The 24330-nt window shown below is 39.0% G+C and overlaps 1 protein-coding gene across 1 annotated transcript in view; it reads left to right on the top strand.

Annotated features, from left to right (window-relative positions):
- The window catches only part of DCC (DCC netrin 1 receptor), a 1193354-nt gene that overhangs the window by 200512 nt on the left and 968512 nt on the right, over positions 1 to 24330 (top strand).

The following is a 24330-nucleotide window of genomic DNA, read 5'->3' as shown; positions in this document are numbered from 1 at the left end:
GTTTAAACTTTAGTGACCCTGAACCCCATCAGTGAAAACGTTTGAACATAAACCCCAATCTATGTCTCTTTATTTACCACGTGCTAATATATTATAAAAATATACAACAGTTACACAATCTCTGCCAGAAAACAGAAGAGGAGAGAATATTTCCATTTCCCAACTCACTGTATGAAGCCAGGATTGCCCTGAAACTCAAATCAGAAAAAGAGTTTTTTTAAAAAAAAGAAGGAAGGAAAAAAGAGGAAATTGACGATCAATATCTCTCATGAACTAACACACAAAAATACTCAGTCGAAACAGTGTGGTTTTGGCAGAAGGACAGACAGATAGAACATGGAACAGAATAGAGGACCCAGAAGTAAACTTGCCTAAATATGCTCAATCAATTTTTGACAAAGGTACAAAACCAATTCAATGGACGAAAGATAGCCTTTGTAACAAATGGTGCTGCAGCAATTATGGACCCATGGAGAGAATAAAAAGAGCTTCTTACCTTAACCTTACATCTTATACAAAAATAAACTGAAAATAGATCATACACTTATATATAAATTATAAAATTAAAAAAAGTTTAAAATATGATAAAATCTCTAAGATCTAAAAATAGGCAAAGGGTTCTTATACACTAAAAGAATAATTTGTAAATGGGAAAAAAAGATAAGTGGGACCTCTTCAAAACTTAAAACTTTTGCTCTATTTAAGACCCTGTGAAGAGGTTGAAAAGACAAGCTACAGAATGGGAGAAAATATTTTCAAACCACATCTTTTAGAAAGGACCTAGAACATATAAAAAACTCTCAAAATTATCAGGAATGAAAAATCAGTTAGAAAATGGGTAAGCGATGTGAACAGAGTTTTCACTGAAGAGGATATACAGATGGCAGAAGAGTACATGAAATGATGTTCAACATGATTAGCCATTAAGGGAATGCAAGTTGAAACCATAATATGATATCATTGCACACCTATCAGAATGGCTATAATAGGGACTTCCCTGGTGGCGCAGTGGTTAAGACTCCATTTTCCCAGTGCAGGGGGCCTGGGTTCAATCCCTGGTCAAGGAACTAGATCCCACATGCATGCCACAACTAAGAGTTTGCATGCCGCAACTAAGGAGCCCACCGGCCGCAACTAAGGAGTACACATGCTGCAGCTAAGGAGGCCACAAGCCGCAACTAAGGAGCCCACGAGCCACAACTAAGGAGCATGCCTGCTGCAACTAACACCCAGTGCAACCAAATAAAGAAATTTAATTAATTTTAAAAAACTATTTAAAAAAAAGAATGGCTGTAATAGAAAAAGAGTGACAACTCCAAAAGCTGATGAGGATTTAAAGAAATTGCACCACTTGTACATTGCTGGTGGGAATGTAAAATGTTACAACCACTTTGGAAAAGTTTGACCATTTCTTTATAAACCAAACATTCAAATACCGTACAACTCAAGGATACAATCCTATGCATTTATCCCAGAGGAATGAAAACTCATGTTCCCAGGAAAACATGTACAAAAATGTTCATAGCAGATTTATCTCTAGTAGACAAATCTTTAAATAGTCCAAGCATCATTCAACAGATGATACCTAAACACAGTTACCTGTTAATTAAGATATTCCTAGAAATCAATATTACACCATCATATACTGAGTACCCAGTATGTGCCGGTATGTGCTCCCTGGGTCAAATTTATCCCCCTCCTTTTTTAAGTAAGTGTTTTATTGATGCATAACATAGACAAAAAAGTACATATGTCATAAACAGACTGCTCGATGAAGTTTCAAAAAGAACACACTGGTGTAACGAGCCCCCAAATCAAGACTTAGAATGTAACTGGCACATGTAGGACCTCACTGTGCCCACTTTTCTAACTCCATTCCATGGAGAACCACAATCCTGACTTCTGACACCATAAATTAGCTGCCTATTTGGGGACTTGATATCAGTGGAATCCTATAGTACATACTTTTTTTGTGTCCACCTTCACACAGGCTGTTGACTGTGGTTGATATACCCATTCATTCTCATTGCTGCATAGTATTCATTCCAATTACTGCACCACAATTTATTTTTTTGCCGATGGACCTTTTTTCCTTCAGTTTTTGGCTATTATGAATAGTGCTGCTATGAATAGTCTTGCATTCTCCCCATTTTGTTCTAATTCCAGACTGTGGTGTTGCTTTTCCTTAAAGTATGACACTTAATGTCCTAATACATTCTTGGATCTTCAAACTGAAAAAAAAAAAGAAAAAAATGTAGCGGTCCTAGAAACAGAAGGCAGTCTGTACAATGATACCAATGGTGATTGATCATCGTTAGGGTATGAGTCCATAGGATAGGAGTGTAGGAGCCTGAGAGAGCATGGGACAAGAGTATCTACCCTCTGGGTCTGTGATATCGCAGATGAGAGCATTGCTATGTGCTGGCAGTGGGCAGGGCTGGCTTCCCAGGTGAAAGATGGAACCCAGGGTTTGGACTTGGAGAGCTCTCTTATAAGGAAGAGTAGTGCTTTCCAGGAAAAATAAATGTGAAAAGGCATGGAATGAAAATATCAATGGCTTGGGTTAAGCAGATTTGTGGAGGAGAACGAATTCATTGCTCCTTGTTTAGTTTGCTCTTAGATTCTCATTTGAGGGATAGGTAGACATAAGACTCACACTGAAATACTTCTGCCTTAGTGTCTCTTTAAAAAAAAACCAAAACTGCACCAGTCTCAGAAAAAAGTGTGATGCAGGAGGTGTAACTGAATGTGGGTGAACAGAGCCCAGCATGCTGTATGTGTGTGTGTGTATGTGTATAAATATGTATATATACATATATAGATAGATACAAGTTCTTATTCTCTTTTTGCCTCTTGTGTGTCTGTGCATGCCTGAAAAATGTACAGTCCTGGCAATTATTAAAACCATTCTTTACTCATAAACTGAAAATGTTTGACGACAGAGCCAAGGGAGAGAAGAACGATGGGACCCCTTACAGTGCATTTTTGTATTAGCTGCTTTTAAGAAAATATCTACCTGCCCCTGCCTGCTGGCTCACAGCTCCTTCTTGCCTTGCCTTCTCTCAGGCAGATTAATCACCTGTCTCAGCATTTGAGGTACTAATTAATTTGTGACCCCGAATGAGGGCCAGGGAATTCTAACCATGCCCCCTGAGTCGAAAGAGTTCAGTAAGTGGATGGAAACCCATCTTGCTAATTATATTTTTTGGTAACAGATGAAAATACCTGGAAAGGTTTCCTCCTCGGATGATTACATCTTTCTGAATGACAACTTTCCTATTTATTAGCTCCACAGGCCTTTGAAAAATGCGCTTGAGTGGGAGAGCTCGAGAATGTTTCTGCCAGATTGGGAGCCGACCTTGTGTTAGCAAGTGACTTTCTAAAGCTCGGGCTGCAGCTTTCCCAGGTTTCTGCTCCCAGCGCCTGGGTTTTGCTCATGAAGTAAGGTGTTGCATGCCCCAAGGGGCAAACTTCTTTGTTAAATGTGAACTCCAGTGTAGTGAGCATCTTTTTTATTTATATTAATTTTTCAAAACGGAGCTGATGGGAGGAGTAAGGACCCCAGAGATTGGATGCTTATGTGCAGATTTTGCTGATACAGGAGAATAACAGATACTGTATCTTAAAAGACACATGAAGTCGTTTAATCATTTTTACTAAGCTTTACTGCTTAGGATGTCTGAGTCAGTTGCAGTGAGACTCAGGGCAGGGGAGGAACAAATAAAGCAAAGTCATAAGAAAAAGATAGAAAGAGCGAAGGTTTGGTTACATTTGCCTCTTTGTGATGAATCTTTTGGCTTTACTTCAGGTTCATTGCAGGTTTATAGAGAGGAGCCCGGGTGGGTTCCACCTTGGTTGTGATCGGGCCTTGACTGAATAATGTAGAACTGAGGATGGAGGTAATAGGAGAGCTGACATCTGGCTAATTGCCATTCCAGTTGGGGTTGCTTGACAATTGAGTGGAAATTGCTTGAAGATGAAGAACTTGCAGTGAACTGTGATGGACAGAAGTGTCTGAACAAAGAGATGACAGGAGAGCTGGGCGGGAGGATGGGAAGGAAAATCCCTGCCGTATCTTCCTCTCTCGTCTTTTCCTCCGGTTGTGTGTATCTCAGTAGTAAAAGCTATTGGTTGAATGTCAAGTAGTTCAAAAAGAAAACAGAATAATCCCAGAGGCAGGGGAGTTGGCAAAGCTGGAGCCTCATTAATTTGTCTTCGCTTTGACTTCATCAAAAGCTGATTTAGGTAACCCAAGGGTTCCTTCCAAAGCCAGTGCCCCCAAGCTGGTCAGGTCCCAGGCCCTTCAAAGCATAACTGCTAGTGCTGGTATCCACAGTTATGGCTCTGTGATCCTCCTACAAGCACTGAGGGCTGAGAGGTGACTTCTCAATCATCAAGAGATTTTCCATGGCTGGTCACTTCAGGGACCCTCTTACTCTACCCTTCAGCACGTGTGGCTACTATAGCCAGTGAATCTATGTTCATTTACTTAAAAAACATTTCCTCCTTATCCCTGCCCATTCTCCCAACAGAAACTTCTCAGGTAACACGTATACATTTCAGTTGTGGCTGTGTGAAAACCAGTGTAGATGACTAAATGGAGTGATATTAATGGTAGAGTTTTCTGGAGATTTCTGACTTGGTGGACAATGCCCCTAGAGAAGAAATTGGTAGGTAGGCCACGCTTTATGAAACCCCTCACGTCTTCCCTGATTTGGAGAGGTCAGCTGCTTGCTGATCCACTTCTTTTTATGCATGGTTTTGCTCCTATTGTCATTGTGGTCTTACAGGTTTGGTTCAAAATACTTTTTGTTCTATTTCTGTGCTTTTTTGGGGGTGGGGGGAGGTTACAGGCAATTTAGTTGTTTCAGTTAGAATTTCCTAGTAATTGTTAGGGTCGGGCAATCAAAATATTTTTCCATTTTATAGCATTCTTGTTAAAGTGGCTCACACTAATCATTTGTTACTTCAGTTTGTATTGTTCTCATGCATAAGAATTGCATTGCTGTGGTTGAAATCTGTGAACAAACTATTTCGCCTTATATGCAGTTTTGAAAATCGCTGTTACTTTTCTAACAAGTGAATTTCAGGTTCTGTTTAAGTATGCAAACTTTTAGTTTAAAAGGGACTGTTTAAGAAAAAAATAATGTGTTTTTCCTCTGTTTTAATTGCTAATATATTTCAGACCGAAAGCTCTATAGAGGGATTTCGTTTTGTCTAGAAGACAGTCTCCTTATTCTTTTCCTTCCTTGGTACGTGTACATTCAGACCGTGAGGCTCTGGTTTTGTATAAAAATTTAAAAGCATCTTTGATTTATAAGTATTTTTCTTTGAGATTTAACTAAATGCATCCTTTTGTGGTAAATATACATTCATAAAATAAACTGTGTGTTACTTTGAAGAGCGGATACGGGATTCTGGGTTACATTATTTTAAGGAAGTTATGATTTTACAAATAAACTTTAGGGAAGTTACCGTGATTTTGAAACTGGAAAAGGTGAATGGTTTGCCCCATGGATTGTTTATTAATAAACCACAGTTTGCTATGTTGACTAGAGAGGACGTAAAACTTCACAGTGGTTAGTACCGAGCTCCCATCTCTCATCCTCATATTGCCTTTTCAGGCAGAGCAAATTGCAGAGTTAAGGTGGTACTCAATAAATATTTGTTAGAAATTAATGAATAAATGAATAATTTAGGCAAAAACTATTTATCAAGTCTAAACAAATTCCAGTCCTCAGTCTTATTCAATAAATATTTTCAGCACACTTACTTTGTAAGAACAATAAAGTGCAAATTCACAAATTTTTAAGGAGCTGATAGCTCTGTCGGGAAACTAAGAGAGATATAATGAAATGACTAAACAATCATGAGGCAATGCCCAAGATTATATAGAGTGTTGAGTTACTCAGGGATAATTACATGGTCAAGAGAAAATTACCTAGAGATACACTCATGGCACTATCAGCATTTACGTAGTCCTACCATTTCTACATTATTTTTATTTTGTTCATAAATGTTCACAGGTTTTTGTTCAGATCTAGATGCCATGGCGGTGCTGGCCAAACCCAACATTAGACAAAACAGCAAGTAAAGAGAGATCCCTTGTGCTCTCTAATTTCCCAGGTGCAGTGCCTATGTGATGCCCAAGGGTTACACCAAATTCCCTAGTAAAGCCTCCACCTCAGTCTGACCACACTCTCTTCAAAAGCCCTCTCTTTTACTTTCTACAAGTTGAGGTTGCCTTATACAAGACACTCAGTTAAATTGGGATAAACAATAAATAACTTTTATTATAGGGAAATATTATAATGTTGTAATATTTGGGATGCACATGATAAAAGTATGTAATTTATCTGAGATTTGAATTTAACTAGGCATCTCAAATTTTTATTTGCTAAATCTGGAAAACCTACCCAACACCCATCTCCACTGCCACTTTATCATTGCATGTAATTTCACCCACTCTTCAGAAGACAGAGTCTAACTGGAAAAAAAATATATATATATATACTCAGGTATAAATATCTTGTAGCTTGATTAATGAATAGACATTAAATTAAATATGTTCATATAGTTCAAAGAGGAATTTGTTTTTCCAGAGGATCAGTCTTCTGAAGGTACATTTTTGTTTGTTTTTGTTTTGCGGTCCGCGGGCCTCTCACTGCTGTGGCCTCTCCCGTTGCGGAGCACAGGCTCCGGACACGCAGGCTCAGCGGCCATGGCTCACGGGCCCAGCCGCTCCGCGGCATGTGGGATCTTCCCGGAGGGGGCACGAACCCGTGTCCCCTGCATCGGCAGGCGGACTCTCAACCACTGCGCCACCAGGGAAGCCCCTGAAGGTACATTTTTATCAGAGATATTTTATAGTGTTCCACCTCAAGAAAATATTAGTACCTCCTCCTATTTAAATAGCTAAGATGAGGTTAAGTGTGATATTCCTTGTTGAATCTCATATGTGAAAGTAGTAATCCCGCAACCACGAGGGCAAGGTACTTGGCCTTTTTGTATCACAGTTTCCTCATGGACCTAAATCAGAGGTTTGATGTGAGGATTAAATAAGTTAATATATTTCAGTACTGAAAATAGGATCTGGCCCACCATAAGCCTGTGTTAGCCATGGCCACCAATTGTTTATTCTGATGACATTGGTACAGACTGATCATTTGTTGTCTTTCTTATTTACTTGATGTTTTCTGAAATGTGGAGGAAGAACACTTGATTAGGAGTAAGTAGTAATGGATCTTAGTCCCAGATCCCCCGCTGGTTTTTGGTGACCTTGAGTAAACTTAGCCTCAGTTTCTCATGTACAGGTTCTGCATGGTTAAATCTCAACTTTACAATACAGGGGAAGCATCTGAGTTGCTTGGGAGGAGGTATAGATTTCTAGGCTTCTCATCTGATGTCTTGATTCTGGAAGCCTGAGAACAGGCCAGGATGAAGATAATTTTTAGTAAGCTCACAAGTAAATCAGATGCAGGTGGTCCATGGACCGCACATTGGGATATAGTGGACTGGATGACCTCTCAATTCCTTTCCATTTAGTTGTTAAGATGTAGACAACCGTGATTCAAAGTCATTAACAAAACTGTTTAGATTAAATGTCTTATAAATGTCCTACAAAACGCACAAAACCTCATTTCAAAAGCTGTATTAACTCTGCATTGTGAATGCCTCTGGTTACTTTTATTGGGCAACTTAATCTAGAAAGGTTCTTTCATGAATTTTCATCAAGTTTTTAACAAAGCTCTGTTGCAAATGGTGAATTATGCATTAACATATGTTCATGCTAATTTATACACCAGTGACAGATTTTTGGCATGGCATCAATAATCCAGTTATATTTTTAAAGTTTGTTTATTAATAACATCAAGGAATTTTGATTATCATTTAGATAGCAATGTATCATTTGAACCCAATTAAAAAAAAGTAAATTTTGCAGTTCTCGGATGTCTGCATACTTGTCCAAGGAACAATAAATGAATCTGAAACTAACAAGATAAATATCTCCTGCTCTTCTCAATTAACAGTTTGTACAGCAGTGTTGGATTGTCTTATGTCAATGTCTTGTCATCAGATGGAAATGCAGGGTATTATTATACCAACTTTCTCTAATATCCAAATAATTATGGGCTTACCTAGTTGAGTCCTGAAACAAGACAAAAAATTGTAATTTTGGCTAGGTCTCTTCTAAAAATTTAATACAATTTTACTTTATTTCTGCATAGTCTTCAAAGTTAAAAATTTCCCATAAAGAAGTAAAAATAATCCTGTTAAGGAGCTTTATTAGCATGTTTCTGTCTCTCCAGTATACAATTATTTAAACATACTGGTTTTTAAATAAACCTTGTTTTGAGAAGCCGTGATGTAGACAAAAAAAAAATTCTAATAAGACAAGTACATTAGAGGATGGTTATTTATATGATTGAAAGATTTTTGTGCATTACAATTTTTTTAAAATCTACAATTAAAAAATGTGTCGATCCCTGGAAGAAGCCCCTGCCCTATTATACTTAAATGTGAGTCATCTCAAATAATTTTATGCCCAACTTTTTGGAAAGACATTGTTAATGTAATTGGAGGTCACACTTTTCTATACAGAGCAAGAGTTTTATCACTCACCGTTGCTATCTATAGAGAGACATCAGCTCCCACATCTGACAATTATATTCCAGATATGGCTGAAGAAAATAAAGTTAGTAAGACTGAATCAATTATATGCCCACTTTATCCCTTTGGTGACAATCAGCAGAACCAAAGAGAGCTCAGGAGCTTTGATGATGCCTGCTATACTTCCATATTAACATATTTGCAAGTACCCTTCGCTGGGGGTGGGGGAAGTGGAGAAGAAAAGAGCACATTTTTAAATTAGGTTTTTAATACCACTCTCGTCATGGCAGGGGATTTTAGTTTTTGGGGTTTTTTTTAATCATAGAAAGAGCATAATTTTGGATAGCAAAGAGAACTGATTTTAAATCTTGGTTCTCTCAATTATTAGTGTCAAATTATATAACTTTTCTGAGCGTTTGCTTCTCTTATTTGAAATAAAGATTACAATGCTGTCTTTACTGGGCTGTTATAAGAATAAAGTTATCTTTATAAGTGCCTGAAACAGTATCTGGCATTTAAGAGGCAATCAATCAACATTTAAATGTATGTCCTTCCACTCTGACATAATAAAGATGCCCCTGCTCTACCTTCTGTCTGTCTCATTAACCCACTTGCACATTTAGTCTATTTGATATCATTCCACATCTGTTGGTAGGTTGCTTTGCACTGTTTAGTAAATGCATATGATCATGCAAACTAGCCTGGCAGAAACTGGAGTCTCTCCCAAACTCATCTTCTACCCTTTGCGTGGTCTGTCTTTCCACTCCTATTCATTTATAACATTCTATCGCAGGGATTGGCAAACTATGGCCTCTGGGCCAAATCTAGCCACTCACTTGCTTTTGTAAATAAAGTGTTATTGAGGCACGTCCATGCCCATTCATTTACATAGTGTCTTTGACTGCTTTTTTCACTTTTTTTTTAAAGACTGTTTTTTGATGTGGACCATTTTTAAAGTCTTTATTGAATTTGTTACAATATTGCTTCTGTTTTATGTTTTGGTTTTTTGGCCATGAGGCATGTGGGATCTTAGGTCCCCGACCAGGGATCGAACCTGCACCCCCTGCACTGGAAGGCGAAGTCTCAACCACTGGACTGGCAGGGAAGTCCCTGCTTTTTCTCTTTCTTTATAGGGTAGAGTTGAGCAGTTGTGATACTTTATGACCCACAAAGCCTAAATTATTTACAATTTGGCCATTTGTAGAAAAAACGTGTAGGCCTTTGGTCTATTTCCTAATAAAGGATAGCTAGACTTTTAAAATTTAGCTGATTAGGAATTAAATGCTTGTTGATAAATAGATGTGGAATGAATGGAGAATAGAAAAAAATTGATAATTATCAGAGACAGATTTCTTAACTCTGATATTAAGAATGGTGACAGTGAGGATAGAGAAACAGTATCATTTAGGAGAAGTAACAGAGAAAGATGGAAGCCAGAGGAGATGCCTTCTGCCATTAACTGCTATTGGTCCTTACTTGAGTTATGCTGTCTCTGTGAATTTCAGTTTCCTTATGTGTGAAATGAAAATGATAATTTCTGCTCAACCTAACATCATAAGATCACATTACATGAAGTTAAGGTACTTTCGTGTTCTGTAACTTTTATTTTGTTTATGTGATAATGATCTCAGTGAACACACTCTCCTTCAAGACAGAGTTCAGGATGCTTTCATCTTTGTTTAAAGATTTCAGGGGAAGTGGTACCCTTGGGGAAGAACCAGGTATGAGTTAAGTAAGGATGTAGGAGGGGTTATTAGAAAGCATTTGAGGATGTAGGAAAGCTTGTTTGACATGGAACAGAGTTTCTAGGGGCCCAGTCGAGAGAAAGAAGGAAAAGTGAAGGTCAGAGAAGAGAAAGCAGAGAGCTTGGAAAGAGTGGAACTAAAGGGAGAAATAGATGGTCAATGGCCTTGCAATGGGGATATTAGGTATGGTGAATTTAGGGGGCCAGTGTGTCCAAGACAGTGGGTGATAGCATCTCTGGTATGTGGGAGCCCAGACACTGCCGGTGGCTCTAAGGGTAGAAGACCTGGTGGTTGGTCAACTACAGTTCAGACTGGTCTGCTCTTTGGGAGGCTCTTCTTGTCCAGGGAAATGGCACTGACCTAGGATTTAGAAGACCTGGATTTGAGGCCAGGCTATTCTGTCTTGTGTCACTATGTACAAGCCTCAGTGAACTCATCTGTAAATATGGAGTATCTTCCCTGTACTTCCCAGGACTATTCAAAGAGTTTCATGAAATAATGGGCCTCAGTGTGTTTTAAAATCTGTCCAAATATAAACCAATATTGTGATTTTATTGAGTATAATATCTGAATAACCACAGAAGAGCATGGGCTTTTAGTATATTTCCAGAAGAGTTAATAAATTTATGCCTATACCTGCACACACACATGCATGCTCGCTCGCTCTGTCTGTCTCACACACACACACACACACACACACACACACACACACACACACGTGCACTTATTTCATAGTTCCGCCTTTTTAGTTAATATAGAAATAGGGATGATACTGCTAGTCTCATAGGTAGAATTTTCTAATCATTAGGTTACAAATATCTCTGGAAACCTTGATGTTTATCCTAAGTCATACATCAATACCTTCTTACCCAGTGAGCACAAGAAATCTCTTTCTAGAACAGAACCCATTTTTAATATCACTGAACATGGATAACCTCCTTCTGATAGGTGTATGATCTAGGGCTTTTATCTGGGTTCCCTCTACATGGATTAACAAAGCGCTGTGTTACACATGCTTCTGTTCTCCCTTTGATAAAGGAAACCATCACTGAGAGGTGATAGCGTATCTTGAGAGTAGAATACTAGGTTTAGAGCAATTTGTTCTTCCTCTTTTCCACTCTACAGTAAATGATATCCACATACTACATTCAGACTGCTTGGGGAATATGATGAGAAGAAAACAAATATACAGTCTTTCTTTAAACAAAGGAATTTTATGGAGGAATACACAAAACAGTGGTCCTTTTGTTATAATAAATGCATAGCCAGTGGTTCTACTGATGAGCAGTTGGTTGGAAATGTTTTATTAGCCATGATTTATGGATGACAAGTTTGAATAGTTATTAAGCTTAATTGCAGTTAAATGATGGATTTTTCCCCCAGTTGTTTATCTTCAGGGCAAGGATGAAAGTGAACGTGTTAGAAAAATGGAGAGTTCAGTGGTTGCTAAATGAGCTTATTAATGTTTACATATGTAACAATTTAGGGCATTAATTTGTATGTGTTGGAAAGGGCTGACCATCTCATGTCACTGCAGAAAATCCCACACAAACCATCGCCATTTTGCTTTTGGATAAACACAGCTGTTCAATTTCAACCACAAGTTCAAGTTTTCGTGAGGTTAATTTTCTTCTAGCTGTGGCTGGTAAAAGTATTTTCAAGAAAATTAAATCATGACACCTATTTGGCTGTATGAGGGCATTAGGTCAAAAGCATCCAGGCTCTGCCAGTTCTGGGAAGGGAGGGTAACTCGTCTGATCCCCAAGAGCTCTGTCTTATTTCCACGGAATGATTTTCTGGGCAGCCCATTTTACCTTTAATACAAAGGGTCAGCAAAGCAGATTCACCTGTTTTTGCAAAGCAAAAATAAAACCACCGAATTTCTGAGCTCTGAAAACTCCTTATTACAGCTGAAGATGATATAGAACCTTGTTACAGACTTTATGGAAGATGGCACAAGTGGTTTAAAGGTCTCAGATCAGTACACTGGGGTAATGAACTGATCATAGGTTAGGCTGGCCTCTTGTATGGGTGAAATATTTCTCTCCTCTTATTCCCCCTTTAACTCGTCGGTTCTTCATTAAATACATTGCACACATAGTAACATTTCAAAAATACGACAGACATATGTGTGTGTAGGTATATATATATGTGTGTGTGTGTGTGTGTACATATATATATATTTCGAGATATATTTCAAATACAGTACAGCAGATGCTATTTTGTTGTCAGGAACTGAGATTTACTCTGGTGACCTAAGAAATGGGAGATGTTTTTTATAAAGATATGAATGAAAATAAGGAAGTCAGAAATTTGATCACACATCTGGCTTTTATATGAGAATCTAGAAAAATCTGCACCACCTGGTTTCAGGAAAGAACGAAAACAGTGGTACTGACGCTTGCCAGTGCCTGAGTCCATTCGACTGCTATAACAAATTACCATAGACCTCTGGGTTTAACAAGAGAAATTTATTTCTCACAGTTTTGGAGGCTGGAAGTCTGAGATCAGGATGCCGTCACAGTTCCGATCTGGCGAGAGCCCTCTTCCGGGTTGCAGATGGCTGACTTCTTATTGTATCCTCATGTCGGGGAAAGAGTTGGAAAGGAGCTCTCTTGTGTCTCTTTCATATAAGGGCACTAATCCCATTCATGAGGGTTATACCTTCATAGCAGAATTACCTCCCAAAGGCCCCAGCTTTTAATACCATCACATTTGGGGTTAGGATTTCAACACAGAATTTGTGGGGGACACAAACATTCAGTCAGTAAGAAAAGTTGCAAAGAGACTGGAGCCTGGCTCAAGAAGTGGGAATCAGTAACTGGACATAGAACCCTTCATGATCCATCAGTTCTAGTGACCTGGTTATCACACTGCTTCTCAAGAGCAGGGATTCACTGATCCCCACTATAGTGTTTCATTGTTAATGAAGATCCCATAATGTTCCACACCTCTGCTTCTCTGTTTATTCTGTAATTAACTTTTATCTCTGAGCTTTGTCCACTTGTGGTTTCTGCCTATTCATAGCTTTCAGCACCTCATGGATTCTCCTTATTATGTTGGGGTTATTGACGGCTCAACTTCGTGTTTCTGCACACATTTTCTGAGATGAAAGATATGATTGGTGTATGGGATTAGTCATCCCATTTAAGGCAAGCTTTCACCAATTAGGCTACTGGTTGGCATATAGATTCGAGTCACATGCCTATATTAATTAATCAGCTGTTGCCAAGTTGACATAAATGATAAACTTTGCCCACATACTGCCACTCTGTACAGAGGAGGCTTTGAGAATTCTGAGGCTCAGCCTTTTACTGCAATGGGTTTTCTCAATTGACCATGACAATTAAAAATGGGTCAGTGGGGCTTCCTGGTGGCGCAGTGGTTGAGAGTCCGCCTGCCAATGCAGGGGACACGGGTTCATGCCCCGGTCCGGGAAGATCCCACATGCCGCAGAGTGGCTGGGCCCGTGAGCCATGGCCACTGAGCCTGCGCGTCCAGAGCCTGTGCTCCACAACGGGAGAGGCCACAACAGTGAGAGGCCCGCGTACCGCAAAAAATAAATAAAAATCAAACTTATTTCCCTAGAGAGGTGCTTAATCTTTCATACTATCTTCCATTCTAAAAGTAGACCATTGAAATATGTTTCTCTGTTTGATCTATAGCCTATCAATTCCCAATATTTAATGAGTTTTCCCTTGTTTTTACTTGAACTCTTCTTGGCTTGTGAAAATTACTCAGAATATTCCAACTTATTCTAACTTAGAATATTCCAACCACCTCTCTTGACACCCATGCTCCTAACTCCCTTTCGAAGTTTCTCCTGTTTTACTGTTACCTCTTGTCATCACTTTCTCTGAGGCTGAGCACCTGTACGAATACCTCTTAAGGTGTTCTGAAATAATCCAGCACAATCCATGTTTTATTCTTGATCTTAAAAAATAAAGAAAGTAAGAAATTACATCGCCCAAACGAACCCACCATCTTAGGCAACTCTTACTTTTCTGTGAGCCAATCTCATTTCCATCACCACCACCACCCTTCTGCCTTGCACAGTGCAAAGGTAGAGATTGTCCTGTGATCTTTCAGACAGATGTAGTTGCCCTCACAGCCATCCTCAAACCTACAGATAAATCTTAGTGGCCTCTGTGCTTATGCACGTATCGAGGGGAATATGTGCAGAAATTAATCTAAATTCAACAGTGATCCCTGTGGTCCAGATTCTTCTACTCTAGGAAGAAGAGGTTTATGCTGGCTCTTAGAAAAAAGGTCAAAAAAGCACGCTGGGCAAATGCATTCTGCATCATGATGAGAAAGGGGATTTCACACCAAAGATCTGTTAATTCTCTTGAACATTGCTTAATTTTGTTTTCTCATTTGTGAGAAATTAGCAGTCATACCCTCTCCCACCCTCTCTCCAGCCGCTTCCACTAATCTGCTTTATGTTTTTATGGGTTTACCTTTTCTGGACGTTTCATATAAATAAGAGCATACAGTATGTGGCCTTTTAAAAAATGTCAATACCTGTTTTGTTGAGGTGGTTGTAGAGTCATGTGCCATTGTAATAAATAATACACAAAGGTCCTCTTCATCCTTAACCCAGTCTCTCCCAATGGTAACATCTTATATCATCTTATAAGTTAAGTTATAACTTAACCAGGATACTGATGTTGATACCAGCCACCAATCTTATTCAGATTTCCCCATTTTTACTTGTAATCATTTGTGTATGTGCCTGTGGATATATTTGGTTTTAAACAGTTTTGTCATATGTGTAGGTGTGTGTATCTACCACTAAAGTCAAGATACAGAGGAATTCCAACACGACAGGGGATCCTCATATTCTCAAGTTGCCCTTCAATGCTATCCTTTGTGACCGCTAATCTTTTCTCTGTTTCTGAAATTCTGTCATTTCAAGAATGTTATGCAAATGGAATTGAACAGTTTTTAACCTTTTGGAATTGACTTATTTTATTTTATTTTTTAACATCTTTATTGGAGTATAATTGCTTTAAAATGGTGTGTTAGTTTCTGCTTAATAACAAAGTGAATCAGTTATACATATACATATGTCCCCATATCTCTTCCCTCTTGCATCTCCCTTCCTCCAACCCTCCCTATCTCACCTCTCTAGGTGGTCACAAAGCACCGAGCTGATCTCCCTGTGCTATGCGGCTGCTTCCCACTAGCTATCTGTTTTACATTCGGTAGTGTATATATGTCCATGCCACTCTCTCACTTTGTCACAGCTTACCCTACCCCCTCCCCATATCCTCAAGTCCATTCTTTAGTAGGTCTGTGTCTTTATTCCTGTCTTACCCCTAGGCTCTTCATGACCATTTGTTTTGTTTGTTTCTTAGATTCCATATATATGTTACCATACGGTATTTGTTTTTCTCTTTCTGACTTATTTCACTCTGTATGACAGACTCTAGGTCCATCCACCTCACTACAAATAACTCAATTTTGTTTCTTTTTATGGCTGGGTAATATTCCATTGTATATATGTGCCACATCTTCTTTATCCATTCATCTGTTGATGGACACTTAGGTTGCTTCCATGTCCGGGCTATTGTAAATAGAGCTGCAATGAACATTGTGGTACATGACTCTTTTTGAATCATAAATCACAGCAAGATCCTTTTTGACCCACCTCCTAGAGAAATGGAAATGAAAACAAAAATAAACAAATGGGACCTAATGAAACTTAAAAGCTTTTGCACAGCAAAGGAAACCATAAACATGATGAAAAGACAACCCTCAGAATGGAAGAAAATATTTGCAAATGAAGCAACTGACAAAGGATTAATCTCCAAAATTTACAAGCAGCTCATGCAGCTCAATATCAAAAAAACAAACAACCCAATCCAAAAATGGGCAGACGACCTAAATAGACATTTCTCTAAAGAAGATATACAGACTGCCAACAGACACATGAAAGAATACTCAACATCACTGATCATTAGAGAAATGCAAATGAAAACTACAATGAAGTATCACCTCACACAGGTCAGAACGGCCATCATCAAAAAATCTACAAACAATAAATGCTGGAGAGGATGTGGAGAAAAGGGAACCCTCTTGCACTGTTGGTGGGAATGTAAATTGATACGTAAGTCTCCTGACTTATGGAGAACAGTATGGAGGTTCCTTAAAAAGCTAAAGATAGAACTACCGTACGACCCAGCAATCCCACTACTGGGCATATACCCTGAGAAAACCTTAATTCATAAAGAGACTTTTTTTTACTTAGCATGATTCCCTGGAGATCATCCAGGTTGTTGCATGCATCAGTAGTCTATTCCTTTTTATTGCGGCATTGTATTCCATGGAAGTATGGCAGTTCAACCGTTTACCCACTGGGCTCTTTCCAGTTTTTGGCTATTATGAGTAAAACTGCTATGAACATTCTTTGTAGGTTTTTGCATGAATTTAAGTTTTCATTTCTCTGGGATAAATGTCTAAGGGTGCAGTTTTCAGGTGGTACAGTAATCGCATGAAGTTTTTATAAGAAAATGTCAAACTGTTTCCCAGAGTGGCTGCACTATGTTAAACTCCCATCAGCAGTGTGTGAGCAGTACAGTTTCTTTGCATCCTTGCCAGCATTTGGTGCTCTCACTACTTTTTATTTTAGCCACTTTGATAGGCATGTAGTGAATATGTAGCTTTTGTGACTGGCTTATTTCACTTAGCACAGTTCAAGGTTCATCTGAATTAAAGCCTATATTAGTATGTTATTGCTGAATAATGTTCTGTTGTGTGGACATCCATGCATGAACTAATGGAAGACTATGTTAGGAAATAGTCTACTATTAAGAAAATAGTAAGGAAAATGCTTTCTGAATTTCTTCATACTGAATTCTATTTAAAGTATAGCCTCTCTTTTTAAAAGCACCAAGCGCTGTATTAGATACTTTTTATGGATTCTCTCGAACAAGTTTCATAAAAAAAAACATATGACCCAAGTCCTGATGGGTAAACTGGAAACTCAAATATTAAATCAAGATTATAGAGAAAAAGAATAAATCTATCAGGAAGACTTATTTAACTTGGCTAAGTCAATTTTGAAAATAAAAATTTAATGCCTCCAATTCATGACAGACCCACAATATGCTTCCTTGTCCCATTAGATTAATTCACACACTTGGCCTGCTTGGCCTCATGAGGAATTCGAGTTTGCCAGACCTGACTTACTATCTGAGTCACCTTACAGATAAAGAAGTTAGCATTCATTCATTCACTGTACAAATATTTGTCGAGAGCCTAATATGCACTGGGCCCACAATAGATGCTGTGATTCAGAAAGGCTAATTAATTCAGTCAAGGTCACCAACTTAATAAAAGCAATGATTAAGTACTCGATTGCATATTGGAGAGTAAAATTTCATCTTTCTTTTGTTTTGTTTTGTTTTTTTGTGGTACGAGGGCCTCTCACTGTCGTGGTCTCTCCTGTTGCGGAGCACAGGCTCCGGACGTGCAGGCTCAGCGGCCATGGCTCATGGGCCCAGCCGCTCTGCGGCACGTGGGATTCTCCCGGACCGGGGCACGAACCCGTGTCTCCTGCATCGGCAGGCGGACTCTCAACCACTGCGCCACCAGGGAAGCCCTAAAATTTCATCTTTAATACTTATTTTCTCTGGATCCTAATTAAAGTAATCCAAAGAAATAGTTTAGACTTAAGGTAGTTCATTAGTGATCTTTACTGTTTTGTTTTTTTTTAAAAGAAGTGAATTTGTAAGGATTATTTTCAAAACATAATATCTACTTAGCTTATCAAATGTATCATATTTTGTAACTTTGTTGGCAAATATTAAATCAAGTTTATAGAAAAAGAATCCAGTAGCCAGGCTACCTGGCATGTCAACTCTCCACCATTGTAAGTGTTGTCCAGCCTCATTATGTGTAGCTGGAATACAGAGACTGAACATACTGTATCATTGTCACTAATAGACTTGAGTTGCTCCTTTACCACTTTTCTCCACCCCCCCACGTCGATGTGAAATTTATCTCGAGCAGCAATATGCGTAAGTTGCCGTTGCAAAGGAGGGACATGGCATTATCAGTCACTGCATGAATGAGTTGTAGCCAGCTCCATCACAGGAGAGAGCAGATGATTACAATCAATAATCAATCAAAGAACTAGTGACAGTAATCACACATTACCTGCTACTGTGAAAACTTCACACAAAGCTTAATATTGCAAGATCCAGTTTCTGGATAGTAGGTGCTTGCCATTGTCCTGAACCTGCTCCCGGCAGAACAAGCCTGGAACCCCTACTTAGGCGCTCCCCCTTTTGGAAAGTTTAGCAATAGTTAGGCGGAATTGAATGTGAGAGAAGAAAAGCACCATTGTCTCAGTCCTTGCCTAATTTCTTATGACTCGCTGTACCCTGCTTAGTGTACCACTAAGGCCGTATCAGGTGTATCATTGCACTACACTTCTCATTCATCAATCAGATGCATTTTTTGAAACTGTTAGCAGAAATTGTATAACTAGATGTCGAAGTCATGTCCAGTATACTGTCTAATTAAAAGCACAGCGTCTATAAAACCAGAATTAATTTGGAAAAATTGTCTGGGAGGTTTATTGGAAAGTGAATACTCTTTGTAAACACTAAAAGAATTCTTCAAGTAGGAACAATTCTTAAAAATACAAAGGCTTTTGTATTTCATGTGGAAGGAAAATATTCTGAGAAAATTGGTGCATGGGGATTTTTTCAAACTCAATCATTCAGCAAATCCTTGCTGAGCCCCTACTATTCACAAGGACAACTTAGGTACCTGCCCTTCAGGACCCAAATATCTGGTATATGAAAAAATAAAAGTAGATTGCTTAGTGCTATAAGAGTTTATGCATGTGCTTGGGGACCACAGAAGAAGAGAGATAAGGGATTGAGGGTGTTGTGGATCTTCTGTGAGAAGGTGGCTTTTAAATTGAGAATGGGAAAAGAGTGGGGAAAAGTCATCCCAAACACAGACTCAGGCAGGCGCTAAGATAGGATACAAGAACAAGAGAGCGTGACATTTTCAAGCACCAGTGTGAAGATATGCGTGGTTGGAAAGTAGAGGAGGGTAGAGGCAGGGGACTTTGGTGGAAGGAAGAATGATACATGGGAGAGAGGAGGAAATGGAGACACAAAGGTATGTTGGAGCTAGATTGTCAAGAGGGGGAGTGAATAGACCAACTTGGATCTTCAAGAAGGCCTCTGACCATAAGAGTGGAAAAAAGACAGAAGTGGGAAGCTGGGGGCAGGTGGACTATATAGTAGGCTGTTTCTCCCTAACTTATGTAGTTTACTCAGCACAACTTTTTAACTTCCTCCAAAAAAAGAAAAACTTCCTAGCGATATGGCCTTCACCAAGGGTCTTCTCTCACAGATCTTAAGGGGATTGTTTCTTTGTTTTTTGTTTTTTTTTTTAATTGGGAGCAAGACACTATATTACCAATACAGGGATTTTCAGTAAAGCTCACAGTATCAATCATATTAAAACTTGAATGTTCCTTGAAAAGAGGTGGCCTCCATTCCAGGTCTCTGATAGGGCTTCCAGCCCTAGTGTAAGGCCAGGCAAAAGTTGCTGTGTTTGATTTAACCATGGCTAAATCTTCTTCAAAAATGAGTTTGGAAATACCCCAGATTCTATCCCTCCCCTAGGATGTGTCCCCTTTCTTTCGAGCTAGAATGCCTTTTCTCTTTTATTACTGATTTTGCTTCCATTTGAATGTTCATTTTAATGTTCCGTAAAACAGCTTAATTCCCAAGAAGACTCCTAGACATTTTCACAGAGAAGTTTGGAGCTTTTCAAACGATCTATTCTTTAAACTTCCGTGTTGCTGACAGTCAGGCCCTCTCCGAGAATCAGGTTTGATTATTATTTTCTTCATGTAAGGTTTAGACTGAGTGCAGTGTCCTTCTGATTTTAATCATCCTTAAGGAGGCAGAGGCTGTCAGTAAGAGAGGGCAGGGAGCCTATGCTGTTCTAGTGTGGTGTTGATTTGCGTCTTTTTATACTAGAGAGTTTAATTTGGAAGCTCTGGTTTTTCTTCATCTGAGTTTCCCTGCAGGTCCTTACCTCGTCATGAGAAAACCATCTTCAGTTCAGAGGGCAAACAGCAACAGGAAGCAATAAGTCCCTGAGCTTTTGCTTGAGGAAATAAATAAATAAATGCAGTAGTAAGTAAATAAGTGGATAAAGTGATATTTAAAATCTTCCTTTTGATATCTTTAGACTTGGATTGCAGAGCATAAACAAGGAACTGTTGGGTAGAATTTTGAAATGATTAGCTTTCATGGGTTCTAAAATTAGGCTGTTGTGGGGTGAGTGTTTGGAAATCAGCTTTTTCAAAATGATATTTCCCATTCAGTGTTGAAAAGTAAACACAGCTACTGTTGAGGCTGCTGTCTGGAGGCAAATACATAGTTAGCTGAAATCTTCTTCCTGGATATAAATATCTCCTGGCTTTCCAAACTCGGAGACTTAAAATTACTGTCGAGAGGAGGCAGCTACGGTCCACAGCATGTGAACATTTTTGGACCCCCTGGAGCCCTCTCGTTTCCCCAAATATGACAGGTCTGGAAAGAAAAGGAAATAACACAAAGAGAACAAAGGTGTCGATTCCTAGAGGCACTGGCATATGCCTTTTCACTGTCTGTGAATGCAAAGTGTTTATTTCACCCTTGAGAAACTGTAATTATACCTCGAGATATTTGTCCAAAGTCAGTCAGTGGTGTCGCCATGTTTGTGCCCCCTTCCCCTGCTTTGCAATCCCGTTTTGCATCTCAGATGAAGTTCAGCTCTCACCTGTGAGTACTAGAATGTTTTTGTCTTCTGCCATTCCCTGCAGGATTACACGTCTTTCTTTCCAAATATCCGAGTCTTTCCCTGCTCTTCAGGCACTGGCTGTGGCCTCTTTACTGAGCTTCCTACCCTGGATTCAATCTGTTCATGAATCATCACCAAGAGGTTCTTGCTGAAACAGAAGTCAACATTTCATTCCAGCATTCAAACAACTGTTGGCTTTGGCTGGGCTCCCTCCATCCCCAACATGGCAGCAAACCTGCACTACATCCCGACCTATTCTCAAGCCTACTCTTAGCATCCTCTCCTGCTTACCTCCAGCTACAGTGGCAATAGTGATAGGGTCCTGAAATCTGATGACTTCCCAACTTCCGGCAGCCCTTCTGCCTTGTTCACACTAGGGATTCAACCTGAACTATTTCTTTTCATTCATTATATACTTTTCAAAGCCTGTCTATGGTGATATCCTCTTTTCTCCCCAACACTGCTTTTTTTTTTTTTTTTTTAACTTAACCTCATCACAATGTTACTTTTACAAAACAAAAACAAAACACCTAAAAATATATGTACCATCACCAACACCTATGTAATCTTTCTTGATGTAACCTGTTCAAACTGAATTTCTTTCTTCTCTATTCTGACTATATTTTGTCTCTATTAGTTTTTTATTGTGTAATAAATCCCACCTCGTACTTTGGTTGGTTTTGTCTGTCTCCTTCCATCCCTCCTCACCTCAGGCTGGAAGCAGCTTCCGGATACGAACTGAGCCTTCCTCATGTTTTTTCTTTTAAATAAATTTATTTATTTATTTATTTTTGGCTGTGTTGGGTCTTCATTGCTGTGCGAGGGCTTTTCTCTAGTTGTGGCGACTGGGGGCTACTTTTCCTTGTGGTGCTCAGGCTTCTCATTGCGGTGGCCTCTCTTGTTGTGGAGCATGGGCTCTAGGTGCTCAGTCTCAGTAGTTGTGGCGCACAGGCCTAGTTGCTCCGCGGCATGTGGAATCTTCCCAGACCAGGGCTCGAACCCATGTCCCCTGCATTGGCAGGCGGATTCTTAACCACTGCGCCACCAGGGAAGCCCTCTTCCTCATCTTTATATCTCCAGTAGCTTTAGGACAAGCTCTGCTAGACCCATACCTCTCCAGAGAGGGGCTTTCCTTACTACAGAGTCTTACTTGTCATAATATAATTCCCTCACCCTTAGTTTCTTATAAACATATCTTTGCTTTTAACACTGATTATAAACTCCTTCATAGCAGAGATTACCTATTCTCCTTTTGTATTTTCCAAAAGAGACTAAAATATCAGACACGGAGTAGATTTTTAGCAGTGTATTAAATGAGTGAATGAATGATATATGGTGGGTGACAAGGCCTCAGTGCTAAAGTTGGTGGCTGGCCTGGAGTGGACAGACATATGTGTAAAAAATTACAGTTAGCTTCTTGCTCTTTCCAGATGGAAAGGAGTTTGATGATGGCAAGTATATAGTAATCAGCAGTTTGGGTTTGGGATGTCAGAACATGAACGGGTTTTGGGATTCTTCAAGCCTCATCTCCGAGTCAATATATATTTTGAGTTCCTTCTTTAATACAGAAGGAACAGAAGATTTCGTAAGGCTTAATTTAAACTATAGTGAACTTGGGACCATAGAGAGACATTTTAAGAATTCATGGATCCCTAGGAAAAGTTCTCAGAGTTCCTGAAGGAAATATTCTCTCCAGAGGTGCAAGTGCAAGTGTAAAAGGTAAATCCATGAAAAATAAGCTTGATTCAAAGTTGAGGCATATCTAAGTAAAGGTCAATGGGAAACCCTGGTAATTAGTCCAACTGGAATTCCCAGAGGCTGTGTTCACTTTTTTCTGGTTGTTCTGTGAGATGTTCAGTGCCATTATCTTGATATAGTGGAAAGAGTCCCATATCACAGTTCCAATTTTTTGTTCATTTTCTTCAAATGTGCACACTAAGAAGTTCAAATCTCTTTGGAGCTTAAAATGATATCATTCCTTTTTACTTGGCATTACTTTGTCTCTTTTTTTAAAGGTCCTTCAGTTTTAGCAGCATCAAGGCATTTGGTCTTAAGTATGGTTAATACATGTACTGGGGCCTAAAACATACAGTTACATTGCAGAGAGTTGGTGATAAAGATTTAAAGAATATTGAAAGAAAATCCTTTATCTTAAGTAGAAAGTTTTAGGAGTTAATTATTTATGGAAGGCTACCTTACTTAGTGTAATTTTATCTCTGCCAGGACAAGGATGCTATCATATTTAATTTCTGTCTTTCAGGGCCTAGTACAGGGCCTCATTCAATTGAATTCAATTTATACTGATGGCAGAATTAATTCTAAAAAAATAATAATAACCCACAAAATAAATGCACATGATAAAAACTGTGAAGAGGTAAAGGAAAATTAAGGAGCTATTATTCCTACTATCTTACCATCTAAGAAGGTAGACATACATTTAGCAACTATAGAGCCATCTCAGGCAGTGTACAATTGAATGCTTGGAGAAAATTGTGGATTATAGTAGTTATTCAGATCTTTGTGGCTGAGACTTTAATTACAACTTGCAGGTATCAAGTGTAGAATTTGACTTAGCAAAATGAAAGAGGAAAATAATTCCAGAAAGAAGAAAGTCAGAAGTGAAGCTGTATAGATAAGGGACAGCGTGGCTATATGGGAAGTTGAGAGAGAAAGGCATCCTGATTGAGAATAACAGGTTCAAGTTGAAAAGCATTAAAAGGTAAGGCTCTCTGGAAGGTAAACCTGGGGGAATTTGAATGTCTACTATAGACAAACATGACTTGACACATGCAAAGATTTATCTCTCTAGGCATCTAATCTTTAAATGTATATGATTAGAGGTAAATTTCTCATTTATGTTATTCTTTGGAAATTATTTGGGATACATTTGAGTCATTTTACTCCGTATATGATATGATAACACTTTCTGTAAATAAAAGAGCAACCAGGATTGAAGTGTGCATGCGTGCATGCGTGTGTGTGTGTGTGTGTGTGTGTGTGTGTGTGTGTGTGTGTGTGAAGGAGACCCCTGCATAACCCAGAGGACTGGGCTAACCAGACATTTGAAGAGAGAATCCTGCAAGTATTTGGGGAAAGAGAGTCCTAGCAAAATTCCAATGCCTTTGATTTGGAGAGTGAAGTAAACAGGAAGAGA

The sequence above is a fragment of the Stenella coeruleoalba genome (genome assembly GCF_951394435.1).
Source record: "Stenella coeruleoalba genome assembly, chromosome: 14".
Lineage (NCBI taxonomy): Eukaryota > Metazoa > Chordata > Mammalia > Artiodactyla > Delphinidae > Stenella > Stenella coeruleoalba.
Note: the sequence above shows the minus strand (reverse complement) of the source record. Positions and strands in the feature narration are given on the sequence as shown.